At 39.8% G+C, this 17,818-nt stretch overlaps 1 long non-coding RNA gene across 1 annotated transcript; it reads left to right on the top strand.

Moving 5' to 3' along the window:
* Positions 1-88: 88 nt before the first annotated feature.
* Positions 89-15,791, top strand: LOC121100653. The gene is made up of 3 exons (XR_005832366.1): positions 89-288; positions 2,051-2,137; positions 15,672-15,791. It is a non-coding gene; the product is annotated as an uncharacterized LOC121100653 (long non-coding RNA).
* The last annotated feature ends 2,027 nt before the right edge of the window (positions 15,792-17,818 follow it).

The raw sequence follows: 17,818 nt of genomic DNA, 5'->3' as shown, positions 1-17,818 counted from the left end.
AAGAAGGAAAATACTTCCGGTAACCTTGTTAGCGACGGAGGTAGAAAAGCGCAGGCGCAGGAATTGTTAGTAACTATTTGGAGGAGGGACAAGTCCTTAGGAGACCGAAGACCTGGGAGAGGATGTGCAAGCGCTGTTGTTGAGCGGATACGGCGGGTCTCCTGTCCACAAACTACAGAGCGTCGGTCTCTCTGGATTTACCGTGATTCAGACACAGTGTTACAGAGTTCATGTGTATTATTTAGTCCTTACAACCTAATGAGATGATGACTCTATTGCTCTCCTTTTGTAAGTGAGGCTGTTAAATGTTCATTTAGTAACATTGAATGCAGTGTTGCAGGACGACTCACCTCGCTGTACTAGCTGTTGGGGTTACTATGGTGAATACAAGCTAAATGGTAGCGCTCACCTGGGATTCGTTGGGGTGAGGTTATCAAACACATATAAGAATATGTAAAACTATTATTAATATTCTGAAGTGCTACATAATTCGTTGAAAGAGTGTAATATTCATCTGGGGCAGAAAATCGGGAAAGCCACTGTGAAAAGGTGATAAAAGGGTGAAAAGTTATTTAAAAAATGGAAAAAGAGGAGGGGAAGAGCTTGAATATTTCAGGCAGTGAGAAGTGTGTGCAAGGCCTAGGATTAGGGAAAACGTGGTGTCAGAAAAGGTGTAAATAAGAGTTCTTCAACATTTGCACTATTAACATTTTTATGTAAACAATTCTTGCGGGGCGGGGGTGGGGGTTTACGGAGGATGCTGCCTTGTGTGCTGTAGGATGTTTAGCAACATCCCCGACCTCTACCAGCTAAATGCCAGTGGCACATCCCCCCCATCCCCACTGCCACCTTGTGACAACTAAAAATGTCTCTTGGATAAGATCAGAGTTTGGAAATCACTGGTTTAAATGAAGCCAGGATGGTTGGAGAGTCGATGGAGGAGAGCCATGTAGGAGTTGAGGCTGGAGCAACAGGCAAGGACCAGGAATAGAATGTCTTGTGGGATTCTGGTTTTAGTTGTAAAAGACAAAGGAGAACCACCGAAGGTTATGAACTGAAGAGTGGCATAAGTAGATTCTTTCCTTTTGATTGCTCTGGGTTCTGTGTTAAATCACATTCCGAAAGTGCAGGAATCCTCACTCCAAATGCCATGGTATTAACCAATGAGCAGAACTGTCTTCAGAGCTTATAGTATTAAAATTTATACCATGAGCCCTTGCATTATATGCTGGCTCCCAAATCCCATGATCTTTACAAAAGAAACCAGGCCATTGCTCTGGGACCAGTTTCAAAGGAATAGTAAAATTTCATGGATTAAAAGGTTTTTTTCAACATACACACTATAATGAAGCAAACAAATAAAACCAACCAAACAAAAAACTCCACAGTCGCCTCCAAACAAAAGTAATAATAGTAAAAGGGCATAACAAACTGAAAAACCAAGGAGTATACTCTTGAGATGAATGGACAGCTAATTTCATCAGAAAATTTCTGAAATAGCTCATCAAGTTATTCAATTTACCAACTTTTATAAATCATTTTAGAGTTTACTGATGTAGGTGCCATCTGCACAACTCTTGGGAAAATGACCATGTACCCAGATTTGTTGGAGCCAGCCACATTGCCCCATTTTAGGCCTGTTTTTTTCCAGCATAATTATCAATATTGTCCCTTTTTTGATATCAAAAGTATCCCAGTTTGGCTGATAAATTATGTGGTTATACTCTCTAAGCCATGTTACCTATGAAGCTAAGTTTCTAGTTACCGACAATATGCGGTAATCTATTACTTCATCTACTTAGTGATCTTATGGTTAGAAGAGTTTGGAGTCTCTTGTGTCTTCTCATGTTTCCATTTCTTCCTATCCAAAAGAGATATTGCTCTCAAATTTAAATAAAATATAAGACTATGAGCATAAAATATTACTTGCTTAGGAATGAATTGTTAGATGTAGATGTTACTGAAATTCTGCTTCTATCTGTGAAAACAATGACCTTATTTACTAGATTTCCTTCTTTGCTAACACTTGCCCCACTTGATAATGTTGCAGGGTCGCAGGGTTCTTGTCTCATGGACCTGAAGAATGAATCTCATGGACACAAAGGGGTGAAGTGAAGTGAAAGCTTATTAAGTGAAGGTGAGAACAGAAAAGAAAGAGAAAAAAGCTCTCTAGAGGGTGAGGGGTCCCGAATGGTTTGCCACTGGAGGTTTAGTGGTCCCTTAATATCTTGTCTATAACATCTTTCCACATCTGGGATTTTGTGAGCCTGGTCACGTACCCCTCTGCATGAGCCTAGTCATGTAGCCCCCTACCTGTCTCTCTCTACCTAGCCTCATGTGTCTCTTACTCAATAAGACAAGCAAAAAATTAAGTTACATGATTAAATCTTCCACATTGTTTGACTTTGAAGTATAAACCAAGGTATCCTGCAGAAAACCCTTGGAGAGGGGTGCCTGGGTGGCACAACGGTTTAGTGTCTGCCTTCAGCTCAGGGCGTGATCCTGGCGTTACGGGATCGAGCCCCACATCAGGCTCCTCCGCTATGAACCTGCTTCTTCCTCTCCCACTCCCCCTGCTTGTGTTCCCTCTCTCGCTGGCTGTCTCTATCTCTGTTGAATAAATAAATAAAATCTTTAAAAAAAAAAAAAACCCTTGGAGAATAACAGTCAATTTTGTGGCTAGTCAGGTAGACCTCTTTTGGGGGGGGTTGTTTTTTGTTTTTGTTTTTTTCTTTTGGTGTTGCATCCCCCACTTCAGGATAGTATCCAGAGAGTTATATTAAAGCAAACTGCAGTACTTGGTGAATGTGCTGACCTCTGTTAAATTCACTGAATTGTATTCATTAGGAGTAAAAAGCCTTAGCCAGGTTGAGAGTTGATGGAACATGAGGTGGGCTTGTAACAGTGGCCCACTCGTCCCTGGAACTTAATATGTCAGTTACCAAACTTGTGACCAAAAAACAACAACAACAACAACAACAACAACAACAACAAAAAAAAAAAACAAACATTCTAATCATGAGTGGTATCTTCTAATTAGTTTGACAATCATCCTAGAATACATACTAACACTTTTACATACTTCACAAACACACACGGAGAACTTTGTTTTTTTAGGGTAGCAATGAAATTGTGCTTAGATTTTAGAGTTGCCTTCCTTGCCCTCTGTTTTATAGTAAATATGTCATGGGGAATTTTGCCAGAAAGGTCTGGTTTGAACATGGGTAGTTTCCCCTACTCTCAACTATATCCACAAGCACAAAATGAGGTGGGGATTTGGCAGCTCTGTACCTATCATGTCAAGTTCCACGATGAAACCTGATAATTATGGTAAAAACCAGTGTAAATGCCCAAGATCTTTTTTTACTATCCCTGAATATTAATGATATAACTCCATTTCCCAAATATGACAATTATATTTCCTCCAAATTATCCTTTATCCCTTAGAAAAGAGTTTCCTCCTCAAATTCTGCTTCTGTTATTTCATTTATTTTACTTGGAACAATAAATTACTGTCTTGGGAAGTCAGATTTGCCTGGAACAACACTGGAAGCTTTTAGACAAAATGGGTTTTTAAAAGGCAAAGAAATTTAATCCTAACTTAGCATTTATTCTTGGGATTTTGAATTGAATATTCCAAGTGCCTCATGCTGTTTTTTAAAAAATGCTTTTAAAGATAATTTTTAAAGCAATGCTGTATTTTTATTGTAGAGATCAGACCACCTCTTAAAAAGCAAATGAAACATTTCTAATATTAAGTGAATGGATATTATTATGGTTTGGAATAAGAACTTCAGTGGCAGCCGTGGAAGTTCTGTATCTCAAACAACTTAGAAGGGGAGATAGTGTAAAACATAGCATCAGAGGGCTGGGCTCTGGTGATAGCAGAACCCCTCCTGCCAAAGGTGCAAGTGAAGCGCTTGGGGGAAAAATGTAAGAGCTAACACCAATATATACGTACTGTGTGCCTTGTGCCGCTCTAAGCCCGTCCCACCTTTCTACTCAATTACTTTTCCTGACAGCCTGACAACGTAGGTACTATATACTTGACATCTGATGAAACCGAGAACAGAGAGGTTAAATAACTTGTCAAACAACATAAGGTAGGAAATACTAGACCTGAGATTTGAACCTAGTCTGACTCCAGAGTCCTTATGCTAAACCACTCGACTGTATTGTGTTACATAACATGAATATAAAAAGGGCAATATTTCTAATGAATATACTAATTTACCTAGCATGTAATTTAAAATTAAAATTAATAAAATTATTAATTTTAAAACTAATTATAGTTAGTTGATAATTGTAAAATTATAGTTAGTTGGTAATTGTATCTACATTCCCAAATGTGTATATATTCAAATTGATAAAAAATATTTTTTGTAATCTTCTCATTGGGCACATGACAAATCACCTCATGTTTACGTTTACCTTCTATTTGTCATGTAATTTAATTCATAATGTATAGTGGTTAAGGGAGCATGTCTGGAGCCAGACTGCCTGGATTTACATCCTCTCCCACTTACTAGCCATGAAGTTAGCAAAGTCTCTGTGCCTTACTTTTCTCCTGGGTAAAGAGCACGATGATAACGGTATTCGTCTTATGTGCTTGCTACAAGGATTGTGTGAGATAGTGCCTGCAAATATCAGTGCCTAAATACTAAGTATTCAGTGAATGTTTGAACTTACGGTCATCGCTGCAACCGTATAGCTGTAGAAGCTGTAGGATTTTGTCAGCAATCCAAATGGACTTTGAAAAACTGCAGTGATTGGGCTTGAACAAACTATCTCTGTCCAAAATCAATTGCATACATTCCCTCTGATGCTTCCCTGTGGGTTCTGTATAATTTTATAACTTGTCTTTTGATCCTATGGAGTGTATTGAAAGTGTGCTTTTGTCGTCTTCTGTCCTATATTTTTCCAGCTGGGCTCATCTGGGTTGTGCATTTTAGTCTCACACATACCTTTGGATGTCAGGTGCTATTGGTTTAATACATGAGAGCAGTTATACTTGAAAATTTTGAACAGTGCTACCCATATTTGATTTTCTTGGTGTGTTTCACGTTATTTCAAACATTAAAGAAAATGTGCTCATCTTTCTGCTTGATCTCCCTTTCTCTCCTCTTCTCATAGCACACAGAATTTGTCAGGACACAGTGCATAAGGTGACTTATGTTGTGGAAAATATGTTTATTTGCAAAGAAAGAAAATGGCAGTGTCCTAGCCACGTAAACCAATTGCCATAAAAATTTAATATAATGCTTCTTAAGATGATGGAGGGATCAAGTTTTATTGTCCTCAATAAGAGAACAGCGTAGAGATGACTGTAAGTTTAATACATGACACTTCCTTTAGGCGATTCATTTTTTATATTTTTCTGTTAGAATTCTTCATGACGCCCTCAGACATTGCAAGCTACCACTGCTTTTCATTACAGTTTAACTCTTTGCTGTTGTAAGGCCTGTTGTATTAAACTGTATTTTGTTACAAGACAGTATTTCCAGCACAAGATATTGCTGGTCTAGGAGCTGTAAGCCAGATAAATTTAAATATAAATTTGAAACATTCTTTGGAGGACACATGCCCAAGCTACAGAATTCTAATTTTTTATTTTTATTTGATATAATATTAATGTCTTGGTAATAACAGTGTCTTGCCAGAATAAGAAATAGGTCACTGGGCATGAGACAGGTGGCTATGTAGGAGAGCATGCTAGCTTGAAGCCCCTGGGCAGCAGCACACCCTTTTCATTATTATTATTACTTTCTTCAATTATTTCTTAAATGTTGGAGAACGCATGTTCTCTAAGCAGAGATGGTTACTATTATGACTGTTAGAGCAGGTTACACTGTCTTAACCATAATGCTCTTTATGTACTTGGATATAAGTTTTTGTTACTAAGACTATTGATAACATCAACTTCAATACTTTTCCTGAGATGAGGATAATTTTATGTTAAAACAGAGGTGTGTGAAATCAGACTTACAGTTTTTATTAAATTCTGCAGGTTTAGGTTTCGAAGTCAAAAACAAACACATTTTTTGCCTTTTGATTGAAATTAATTAGGCAAGATGTTTTTGACTCTTCCCCTGCAGTCTTAAATTTGCAGCATCTAATAAGAATCACAAATCCCCTACTGTCTGAGATAATGAATAATTACCCCTGGAAGAAAATATAAATATTTCTTAATTCTCACTAAGATTTTACTTTTAGAAGGTTGATGTTATTTAAAAGAACAGTTGATTTTGGACTTATAAATACCATTTCTTTCCTGGGCTCTCTAAATCTCTTCCTATTAATGCCAAAATTGACTTCTGTGCTAAATGTTCTAATGTACTCCCCTTCCCACTCACTGGAAATAAAATGCTTCGGCTTCACATTAAAATTTTCAGAGGGCCCTAGGAGATTAGCCTGAATTCACTGAGACATCTCCAACACAACAAAAATAGACTTCACAGACAAATCAGGGCAGCAAGTGCCTCCGAGAGTGACCTCTCATTGAGTGGCTTCACATAATGTAAATTAAAGAGAATTAAAACTGATGGGAACCTTGAGATCATTTGTTTCCCACCACCTGATTTTACAAGGGAGGATTGGAGGCCAAGAGATGTACTATAAGACCTAAATTTCAAGTGCTGTCTTGACATTTCTGACCCTCACAGGGCCCCAAAAGCCTAGCCGTGACTTCGTCTTCTCTTGCCAGATGTGTCCCCTACCCAGCAGGAAAGGCTCCACACCGGCTCATTCCCCCATCAGCCACACCAGCTCCACCCAACATGGTCCCCAGCCTAATTGGTTTTAACTTCCTACAAGCTTCCTACAAGCCAATCATATATCCCCATGGAAATCTGGGGTCACCCCACCCTCCTGCCACTACAGTTTGTCTCCCACAGCCCCTGCTGGTTTACTGTATTCCTGTGTGCAAACCCCACACGCCTCTGTGTGGCTTTCGGTGTCCTCCTCACAAGGGCTGTGAGTAAATGTAATTAAAAAGCTGCTGCCAATCTCATCTGTCCAGTGTCGAGTGTCATACGTTCTGCCAATCCCTCCTTCACTAATAGGGTGAATAGGAGATCAGAACAAGGGATTTGATCAATTTTACTAATATGGTTAGTGTCAGATTCCTCATTGTATCCTTCCTGTGACTTTCAGGTGGTAGGTGATGAATGAAGATGAGATGGTGAATAAATGAATCGTTGTAACCATCTCATCACATCAGATGGTCTATTAGGATAGTGGTCATGTTATATTTAGTGTTCCAATGCTAAGACATTAAATAATGCTGTGTTTGTGATATTTATTTAACAATTATTTATTGAGAATCTACCATGTGCCAGTCACTATAAACGACAAACAGACTCTGCTTCTGCCTCTTGATGTTTTAAGCTTGAAGAAGCCCAATATTCCCATCTCCCTTGCAGACTGGCTGCAAGCTAGCTATCTTCAGTCACCTGCCTGGAGAAACACTCCTGTTCCTCAGGGCTTCCTGCTTGATGAAGTCATTACTGAGTTTCTATCCAGCCAGACTTGCCATTCCTTGTTTGTGAACTAGAAGGTCCAGACCAAGAAAAGGCTCTCCTTTGTAGATCTGCTGCTTGGGAGAACGTTTATAATAACCTGCCAGTGGATGTCAGTGATAATGATGCCTGTAAATGACGAGGCTTGATCTGTCTCCAAGACTCCATAGTCCTGAACATCAGTGCACAGGAGATTTGACACTGAGTGATAACAGATCTTCAGCATGTTTTTATTGTTCTCAGGGCAGGTGTGAGTGGGTCCATGCCAATTGGAATCCACAGAAGCACTGATCTAATCCTTTGGCCATTTATTTTCTGAAATTATTGTGCCATATTCCCAAAGACAACTAACCCCTGTTCTGGTTCTTTATTGCTTTGTAAAAGTAACACCTCGAAACTTTATGGCCTCAAACAATAATAACATTAATTACACAGCTTCAGCTGGGGTACTTGAAGGCTCGGGATGGTGATCGTTGGAGAGCTCGTTCATTTACAGGTCTGACTTCTGATGCTAGTTGCCGATTGGGACCTTTGATGGAGCTCTCAGCCATGATACCTACATGTGGCCTCTCCCTATAACATGGGCCCTTTCAAATTATTAAGGCTGTGTTCTGAGGAAGAGAATCCTGAAAGATAGAGTCAGCCAGGAGCTGTATTACCACCTCTGCACCTTCCTTGGAAATCACACAGTGTCACTTTTAACATATGCAATTGACTAGAAACATATCAGTAAAGCTGGACTATTTCCAAGGAATAGGGCATTAAACTCCAGCTTTTGACAGAAGACTGTCAAAAAGATTTTTTACATTTTAAAACTACCACTTCCCAGTGAGATATAAGGGGAAAAAAGAAGAGCATACATTTTCTTGTGTAATCAGAGACCGATACACATAGTAGCAATGAAGAAGTGAAAGAATTTTAAATATGTATCGGATCCTCACATCTAATAAGGGGTAAAGTGCTACATCCAGACTGAATATGTTGGTTGGTATTTTGTGGTTCTGTAGACATGGTCTTATTATACGCATTTAGCTATGCTTTTCAATTACTAATCAAGCATTCTGCTTCTTACCTGCTGTTATTCCTCAGAAAAAACATGATCTCTAAATCAAGTACTTTATTCATAGAATAAAGCATAGTTATTCAAATAGTTATTGGGGTAACTGTTCTGTAGAGCTCTTTCCCTACCTACAATAATATATGACATTTACTGTTTGCTTATTTTTTCATGATGCAAAAAGGATGACTCCTTTTTTAAAAAAATTATTTTAAAAAAGTTTTTATTTGAATTTCAGTTAAGCTACAGTGTAATATTAGTTTCAGGTGTACAGTATAGTGATTCAACACTTCCATATATTACCTGGTGCTCATGAGGACAAGTGCGCTCCTTAATCTCCATCACTTACTTCACCTCGCCCCCCACCTCCCCTCTGGGAACCATCAATTTATTCTCTATACATAAGAATCTGTTTCTTGGCTTGCCTCTCTCTCTCTCTCTTTTTTCGCCTTTGCTCGTTTGTTTTGTTTCTTAAATTCCACATATGAGTGAAATCATATGTTTTTGTTTCTCGAATTTTACATCAGTAGAATGTTTAGGCTGTGCTCATTTTGCCCCCTAGTGGTTTCTTATGTCCTTGTTCCACATTTACCTGTACTTTTCAAATCCTTCGGAATGTAAAAAGGATAAGTATTACTTTGTCCCCCCTGCCACATGCATCTCATGGTACAGATGAGGAAATTAAGACCCGGAAAACTTATGGGACTTGTCTGATGTCACACATCCAGCTCCAACCAGAAGCTGAGTATTGCTTCCTCTCCCACTAGAAATAAGCCCCAAACGTCAGGACAGTCTTGTTCACTGATGCACGTAAACAGTGCCTGGCAGGCGGTAGGTGCTCAGTAAATATTTTATGAATGAGAAAAATAAATGAATCAATGAATCAAGACTGGAACCAGTATCTATAGATCCCATGCCTCATACTTTTTTACTACATAGTAAAAATAAGTCTTTCACATAGCACTTGATACTTCATTCTATTTTACTCCACAAATATTTCAACTCTGTAAACTATCTCGCCCTTCACTTGTTTTGTCATTAGGTTTATTCCATTATTATTCATTTATTCATTCAATGTCAGTGAGTTGCAGCTGTATCAGATATCCTGCTACCTATAGGGCTACAAAAAGGTACTTAAAGAACTCTTTTTATTTAAAATTTTTTCTTTTTAATTATAGCAAAATACACCCAACGTCAAACGTATCATAATAACCATCTTTTAGGTTTACAGTTCAGTATTCCCATTGTTGTGCAACCTACCTCCAGCACTTTGTCACTTTGCAAAACTGAAACTCTTTATCCATTCAACTCCCCATTACCCCTTCTTCCAGCCCCAGCTGCCACAATTGTATTTTCTATTTCTATATGCTTGACAACTTCAAATACTTCATATACTTGGAGTCATGCAATATTTGTCTTTCTGTGATTGTCCTATTTCACATAACGTAATGTCCTCAATGTCCCTCAGTGATGTAGCGTGTGTCAGAATTTCCTTTACTCTTGGGGTGCCTGGGTGGCACAGTCAGTTAAGCGTCGACTCTTGGTTTCAGCTTTGGGTCATGATCTTAGGGTCTTGAGATCAAGCCCTGTGTCAGGCTCCATGCTCAGTGTGGATTCTGCTTGAGAGTCCTTCCCTCTCCCTCTGCCCCTCCCCTCCCACATGCACGGGTGCTCTCTCTCTCTCTCTCTCAAGGAAATAAATAAATGAATAAGAATTTCCTTTACTCTTAAGGCTGAACAATATTCCATTGTACGTGTATAGCACATTTTATTTATCCTTTCATCCACTGATGGACGTTTGGCTTGTTTCCACCTTTCAGCTACTGTCAATAATGCTGCTATGAACATGGGTGTGCATGTCTCTGTTCAAGACCCTGATTTCAATAATTTTGGATATATACTGAAAAGTAGAATTACTAGATCATATGGTAATTTTTAATTTTTTTACATTTAACTTTTAAATTTTTTAAAGAAACTACCATTCTACTTTCCACAGCGGATGCATGTTACATTTCCCCCCAAAAGTGCACAAGCATTCCAGGTTCTCCACATCCTGGCCAATACATGTGATTTTTCTGGGGTTTTTTGATGGTAACCATTCCTATTAGTGTGAGGTGATGTCTTGTGGGTTTGATTTGCATTGCCCTAATAAGTAGTGATGTTGAGCATTTTTAATTTGCTTCTTGGCCATCTGTATGTCTTCTCTGGAAAAATGTCTATTTAAGAAGGTGCTATAAAGAGGCATTTTTAGTTCATCAGTTTCATCCTTTGTATACAGAAAAATCTCAGCTGGCAACATAAGAGCCATTTTCCCTACTTTTTCTTTGATACACTATGCCACCACTTATTTAAGGTCTGAATAATAGTGATAAAATAACGAAAGCTTGTGTCCCATTTGCACATGTTACGTCCCAGGCATTGTTCGAAGTACCTTACATATATTAACTTACTTAGTCCTCAAAACATCCCTGGGAGGTGGATTTTATACTACCTGCAGTTTACAGAGGACATTACAGAGGCACAAATAAGTAAGTGACTTGTCCAAAGTCATACAGCAGCTGAGCTCTAGTACCAGGATTTGTACCTGGACAGTTGGCTTCAGAGTCTGTGTGCTTAACATTATTTTTCCTCTCTGACATCCACTAAATCTATTTGATATCACTCTTTTTATATCACCTGCATTTTTTGTGAGATCTTCCTAGATAGCTCTTCTATATAAGTTTATATGACTTTGGATTGCAGATAGTAAAGAACAAAAATGGATTACATCGTAAAAGGAATTCATTGTGCCCAAGGATGGCAAGTTCAGGGTACAGTTAGCTTCAGATATGTTTGAATCGTCCAGTGGCTCAGACAATATTACAACCCCCAGTGATCTCAGCACATGCCCTTAAGTCACATCTCTTTGGCTCTGATTGAACCCCATGCCCATCACTGGTGAATCATGGTGGCAGGGAGTATGAAATGCCCAATTGAGCCATATGCCCACAACTGGAACAAAGGTGGCATAAATACCACCTGCACTCCAGAAACTTGGAGTGGGGGAGGGGTGGTTCCCACAAAGTATTACTAGACATTCATTTACATTGAAGGGGCAGGGAGGCTGTTTTTCTTCCTTTTGGGAACAGAATACACAAGCAAAATTATTGTTCTCAGAAACGTTTTGCTTATAATTGGTTGAGTAATAAAAAACGTTCCTTTAGTGGGCACTACATACCAAACAGTGTCCTAAGTACTTTACATATGTTGATGGGTTAATCCTCACAAGTACTCCGTGAGGCAAATGCTATTATTACCCATTTTACTGATGGGAAAACTGAGCTGCATAAGGGCCTGGGTGTACCTGGAAGAGATTGTGGTAACTTACCCTCAGTGATCCACTTTATAAGGGGTGCATCCACGATTCTCACACAGGCAGGTGGGCTCCAGGGCCTCTTCTCCAATTCCATGATAAGGGAGCTTGCTTGCCATGTATAGAAACCGAAGCTCACAAATTTCAGTACCTGATATTCACTTCAGGAAAGACATCAGGGGAGTGTTCATTTGGCCAACACAGCTTACACCTAATAATTAGGGCTTACCCTGGCATCTAAAGTTTATAAATATATATATTGTATATGTATATATCTATATATACATATAGAAATATGTAGTCTATTGTACTAAGTTTGTGCTAGACACTGATTATAAAAAAAATTGGGGGTGCCTGGGGTGGCTCAGTCAGTTAAGTGTCCGACTCTTGATCTCAGTTCAGGTTTTGATCTCAGGGTCTTGATCTTAGGGTTGTGGGTTCAAGCCTACGTTGAGCTCCGCATTGAGCATGGAGCCTATTTTAAAAAAAATTTTTTTGACTAATTGTACCTTTTCAGAGTCTAAGGGAATGTGATTGAAAATTAAAAAAAAAAAACGTACTATTAGTCAGAACTAGTTATCATCATAAGCAGTGACTATTTTATTTAGAAGCACTCGAGTAGCATTTAGTTTTGCAGTTCTTTAAGTAAACACAGCTGCTGGGGCGCCTGGGTAGCTCCATAGTTGAGTGTCCGACTTTCATCATGATCTCAGGGGTCTTGAGATGGAGCCCCGCATTGGGCTCTGTGCTTAGTGGGGAGTCAGCGGGAGATTCTTTCTCTCCCTCGCCCTCTGCCCCTCCCCCCACTGGTGCATGCTCTAGCTCTCAATCAATAAATAAATCTTTAAAACAAAACAAAACAAAACAAAACAAAAAAACATAGCTGCAAAGTCTCTTTCAAAACTTTTCACCTATTAAATGAAAGCAAAAGGAGTTTTTTTAACCAGTTTGCTGAGGCAAGTACTAAGTGTCCTTCCAAGTGTCCACATTTTCTCGTCAGGGCCCTCCTGAAGAACAGTGTCAAAGGTAAAATGCCAAAGATACGTTAAAATCTTAATAATCTTGCAAACAATGATTAAGATAAAAGATTCTGTTTTCCTTTAGAATAGTCATACTGTAATGGAGTGATAAAAAATTGCACAGATTGGCAGTTCTTGTTAATGAATTGGAAGGAGGCTGAGGATCATTCTAGAGCCTGTTTTACCACTAGGTGTGTAATATGGGCCTTGTAGTTTTTCTTGGTCTCACCTTCCTCAGCTGAAAAATGAAAGAACCAAAACTGGAATGGGAATGTGTCAATATATCCACTCATCCAATGACTATTTACTGAATACCTTTTAAGTGCCAGGCACTGTCCCTGATGCCAGGGATGGGTTATGGTGACAAACAAAAATGGATATGATTTTTGTCTTGCAGAGCATTCAGTACCATTGGGGGAGACAAACCTGAGTCAAATAATCACTCATCCAATAGGGAGAAGACACTTAGGACTTTTCAGATCCTAAATTCCATATACACAGAAACATACACGAATAGTTCATAAAACACAAATCGTTAAATGTTTATTTGAGAGATCTGAGGAATGCCTTTTTATTTTTTAGACTCGCTTTTTTTCCAGCCTGTTAGCTATGTATATTGCAAACTACTCCTGATGATTTTCTACCTGTCAATGACATAATGCATTGTCCTGACTCATTATTGTAATAATAGTTACTATGCATATTGAATGCATAACTTCAAATGATATTTCAGTCTTCATTTTCATCTCATTCTTAAACTTTTTTTTTTAAACAAGAAGAGATTAAACAATAGTAGGGTCTTATTCTAAAGTCTCTGACAGCAGTTGTGATATCAATTTTTTTCTTCATATAAAATTTAGAGGGGGAGAGAGGTATTGCTTATTTCTATAGCTATCATAAAATATCGGTTGGGTTCCCCCTTGTCCTTCAGATTTAAGTTTTATTAATAAAACATGGAACAAGGTGTGGAATGTGATGTCTTTACTGAATCATTAATGACCCAAGGCTAACAGGAGATGGCCTTTGTAACCGCTTACTTGTTTATTACATTCCTTCTTTGGCAGCTGCTCTCTGGAATGCTTCTATAACACAAGTCAGGTTGTCAATTAAATCTTCTGTAGAAGTTTTGGGTTTATCTTGAAAAACTATCCTATAGGATAGTTATCCCAGTAGCCCGTTCATAATATTTTTGTCAGCAGCGACTCTACCTCAGGCTGTAATTTCATGAACAGATATTTGCACAAGTCATTGTTTCCTTAATCACCCTTTCCACCCCACCGGAAGTGGATGTAATTGGTTTAGTACATAGCACTCTTCCCTCTGAGTCTAGCTTATGCATACATGCTCAACTCACATGCATTACACATCTGCACTTGTTTCTTGTGAGGGTAGACAAGAGGCTCTGATCATCTGCAGACATAGGTTTCTTGCTTCTTATCACAATAGCAGTGCTGCTTTGATGTGGAAGAGGTTAGGCAAATGTTTTGGTTGATAATGAACTTGTCCAGATCTTAAGATTTCATCTGGCTTTTTCTGTCAATGGGATCCTTGTCTGCAAATTCTCTTTTGGTACTTCTGAAAAGCTAGTAATATTTGCCTTGTGTCACTCCCAGACTCACTATTATCTAGAGTAGGGAATCACCAAGGCCAGATTCTCATCTTAGATTTTCTTTTTCCTGATGCCTTCCAATAGCAGGTCCATGAGAATATGAAGTTAGCTTTGGTAGTCCATTTTCTGGTGTCCTTTAGAGTTATGCATCTGGAGGTGAGCTTTCTATCCTATATATTTTTTTTCTTAACCGCTAAGGATAGGTAACTGAAAGTGACCAGGCTAATGGTTCATAAAGAGGACATTTCAGCCTATGGCACATTTGTCATTGGGCAACATCAGTAAAGGACTGGAAGAGGGGTAGGGGGTACAGAAGGGATGGGTGGGAGGGTGTGTGTGACTTGAAAACACGAGATGGGTGATGTGATACTGTCTTTCCCAATCCAATACTGCACCCCTCCCACACAAAGGTTGAGAACCAATGCTACACTGTAGCCTTCAAGAGCTAATCCTCCTACACAGAAGCGCCAAAAGGAAGATAAAAGGTCAACTCTACACACCATAATCAAGGACAAGCCCTGAAGTCATGAAGGCCTTATCCTCATGGGTGGGGACCTAGTGGCAACACTAATTTGCAAGAATTTTGATGAACATGGTGTATACAATGGTATCCATACATTCACGTAGACTTTTCAGGCCTTCTTAATAATGCCTGTAATTAAGACCATATTACACTTAAATCTACTGGAGTAACAGCTCTGCAAGTATTTAATGCATACGTCTGAACCTCCTTGGGGGGGGATATACTATTTTGAAATGTGTATGAACTCAGTAATCTCTAGAAAATGCACAACTGGTACATAGAATTTTACATACAATTTCAGGGGATTTGTGAATTTTGTGAAGTTCATCCATGGACAAAGTTAAGAATGGGATGTTTAGGGGAAAACATGCTAGGTAAGGGCATACAGCTTTCCTGTCTGAGCGTCTGTGCTGTTAGCTGCCTGCACAATGCACATGGCCTTGGGGGTTTGGGGGTGGAAAGCCAGCTTCTCCCCTTTCCTCCTCCATTATAACATGGCATGGTGATCTCATCTTACTTCATCTGGTTGTCACGTTCCTCACCCTTGTCTGAGGGTAGTTATGGTAACTATGGCTATTTTTCTTCCTTCTCCAGAATGGTTCTAAAGACTTCATGTGGCCCTTGCATCAGAACTACTTACTTTGTGCAGAATGGGCTGACAAGCCACAACCTGTGAAGGCAGACAGGGGAAATCCACCGGAAAGAGCCTTTGGAAGGAACTGCAGATTCGTTGTGGGTAAGCTGGCCCAGAGAGAGCAATGAATTACATAAACACAAATGTCTGCATTTTGATGACCCCCCACCCCACCCACGGGCAGGCACTTAGTCACTCTTTCCTCTGTGTCTCCTTAACTCTATTATACCTCGATTATAGCTCCTATCACTGTGCTAGGATTATTTGTTTATGAGTCTGTCTCTCTTACCAGACTATGAGCAATTCCAAGACAGAGTCCGCGACTTATTTATCTCTGTACCCCAATCCAGTGTCTGGGTTAAGAGTGCAGGCTCTGGAGTCAGACTGTCTGCATTCAAATCCATGCTCTGTATGTATGAATAGGATGACTTGGACAGGCTACGTAATTTAGTTGAGCCTTGGTTTCTCTCTTTCTCTTTTTTTCTTTTCCTTTCCTTTCTTTCCTTTTCTTTCCTTTCTTTCCCTTCCTTCCTTCCATCTTTCCTTCCTTCCTTCCATCCATCCCTTCTTCCCTCTTTCCTTTCTTTCCCTCAATTTCCTTTGCACCTAAAAGTATCACACTAATGATATTTATTGGTTAATTGTGAAGAATAAATGAAATAATGCTTAGTACAGTGAAGTCTCTATAGAAATAACAATAGACATTACTATTAATCTATTACCACCAGTATTGATAGTTGAATATCATTACTTACTAGAGTTCACCTGCCAGGAAGAAGCCTTTTAGGCTTAAACTATTAAAGAGCTCACGTTTCTCCCACTGCTCTCCTTGTCACCTCTGCCCTCTTTGCTCCTGACGCCCCTCCCCTGCAACATAGTAATTGATGTCCTCCTTGCCCCACTTGTTCACCTTGTACTAATCGTCTGACACCTGATACGTTTATTTGATTGTCTAGAATGCAAACTCCATGAAGGAGGAGCTTTGGGTATTTTGGGTTCACTGCTGTATCCCTAATGCCTAGAGCAATGCCTGCCTGGCACATGGAATATGCTCAACAGATATTTGTTGAATGAATGAACGAACGAATGAGTGAACGGACTCACGGGCACCACAGCGCCCTTGAAGCATCCTCACCCTCTGCTTTAGGTGAGCCTCGCTTATCATCCCACAATGTCATGCACTTAATGTGTGCATTCCCTCTCTCTGCCAGATCGTCATAGAGCAGCTTTTACCCTCATTGCTCTTTCCTCCATGATTGGGGTGGGGAGGGAAAGATATTTTCCAAAAGTGTTGCAAAAACGGAAATGTTTAGAACTTTGATGTCAAAGCCACACCCTTCAGTGGGGCTGTTGAGGGAAATCGCTGAGCCTTGGGAGCCCCCTCTGAGAAGTGAGAATGGAGACAGCAGGACGAGGGTGGGCGAGCCCTCTGTCGCCTGGTGGGAGTGGCTGTTGTTGAGAAACTTGTTCCTGTCTTGTCTGCTCAGAAACTCTCAGTGACTACTCACTGCTGAGAGATCCGAGTCCCAAATCCTCAGCAGCTCTCCCACTCTTCCTCCACAGGGGCCTTCTGTTCTGGCCAAACCGGATCATGCCCTGTTCTTTCCCAGCCCCATACTCCTGCTTGCGCACATGCTTGCGCGCACACACACACACACACACCCACACACACCCACGCATGCACGTACTCCTTCAACTGGTTCTTTTCCTTCCGCACAGTACCTTTTTTTCTAGATTCTACAGTCCTTCGAGGTGCAATTACAGTGCTGTCTAGCCAGGATATTTCCTCTAATTTCTCTCCCATTCTTCCACCTTACACTCTGGAGACAGCCAGCTGAGTTCTTCCTCAGATTCCTTCAAGAATTTTTACCTGTCATTTGGGGGTGCTTGCCAGCCTTTTCCCACACAGAGCTATCTCCAGACTTGTCTGCTAAATTTTCTTGTGGGCAGGGACTCTTTTCTTCCTGTTTTCTGCATGAACCAGGTATTCAGTGAACTTTTCTGAGTAAGGCTCTGGTGTATAGCTGAATATAGCCATTTTCCTAGCAGTTAGAAAAAAAAAAATCCTTAGGGCCTGTCTGATGATAACATTTTATTTATTTATTTT

Source organism: Ursus maritimus, unplaced genomic scaffold (assembly GCF_017311325.1).
Source record: "Ursus maritimus isolate PB19 unplaced genomic scaffold, ASM1731132v1 scaffold_5, whole genome shotgun sequence".
In the NCBI taxonomy this organism is placed as follows: domain Eukaryota; kingdom Metazoa; phylum Chordata; class Mammalia; order Carnivora; family Ursidae; genus Ursus; species Ursus maritimus.
The sequence above is the reverse complement of the archived record's forward strand: the minus strand, read 5'-3'. Positions and strand labels throughout refer to the sequence as shown.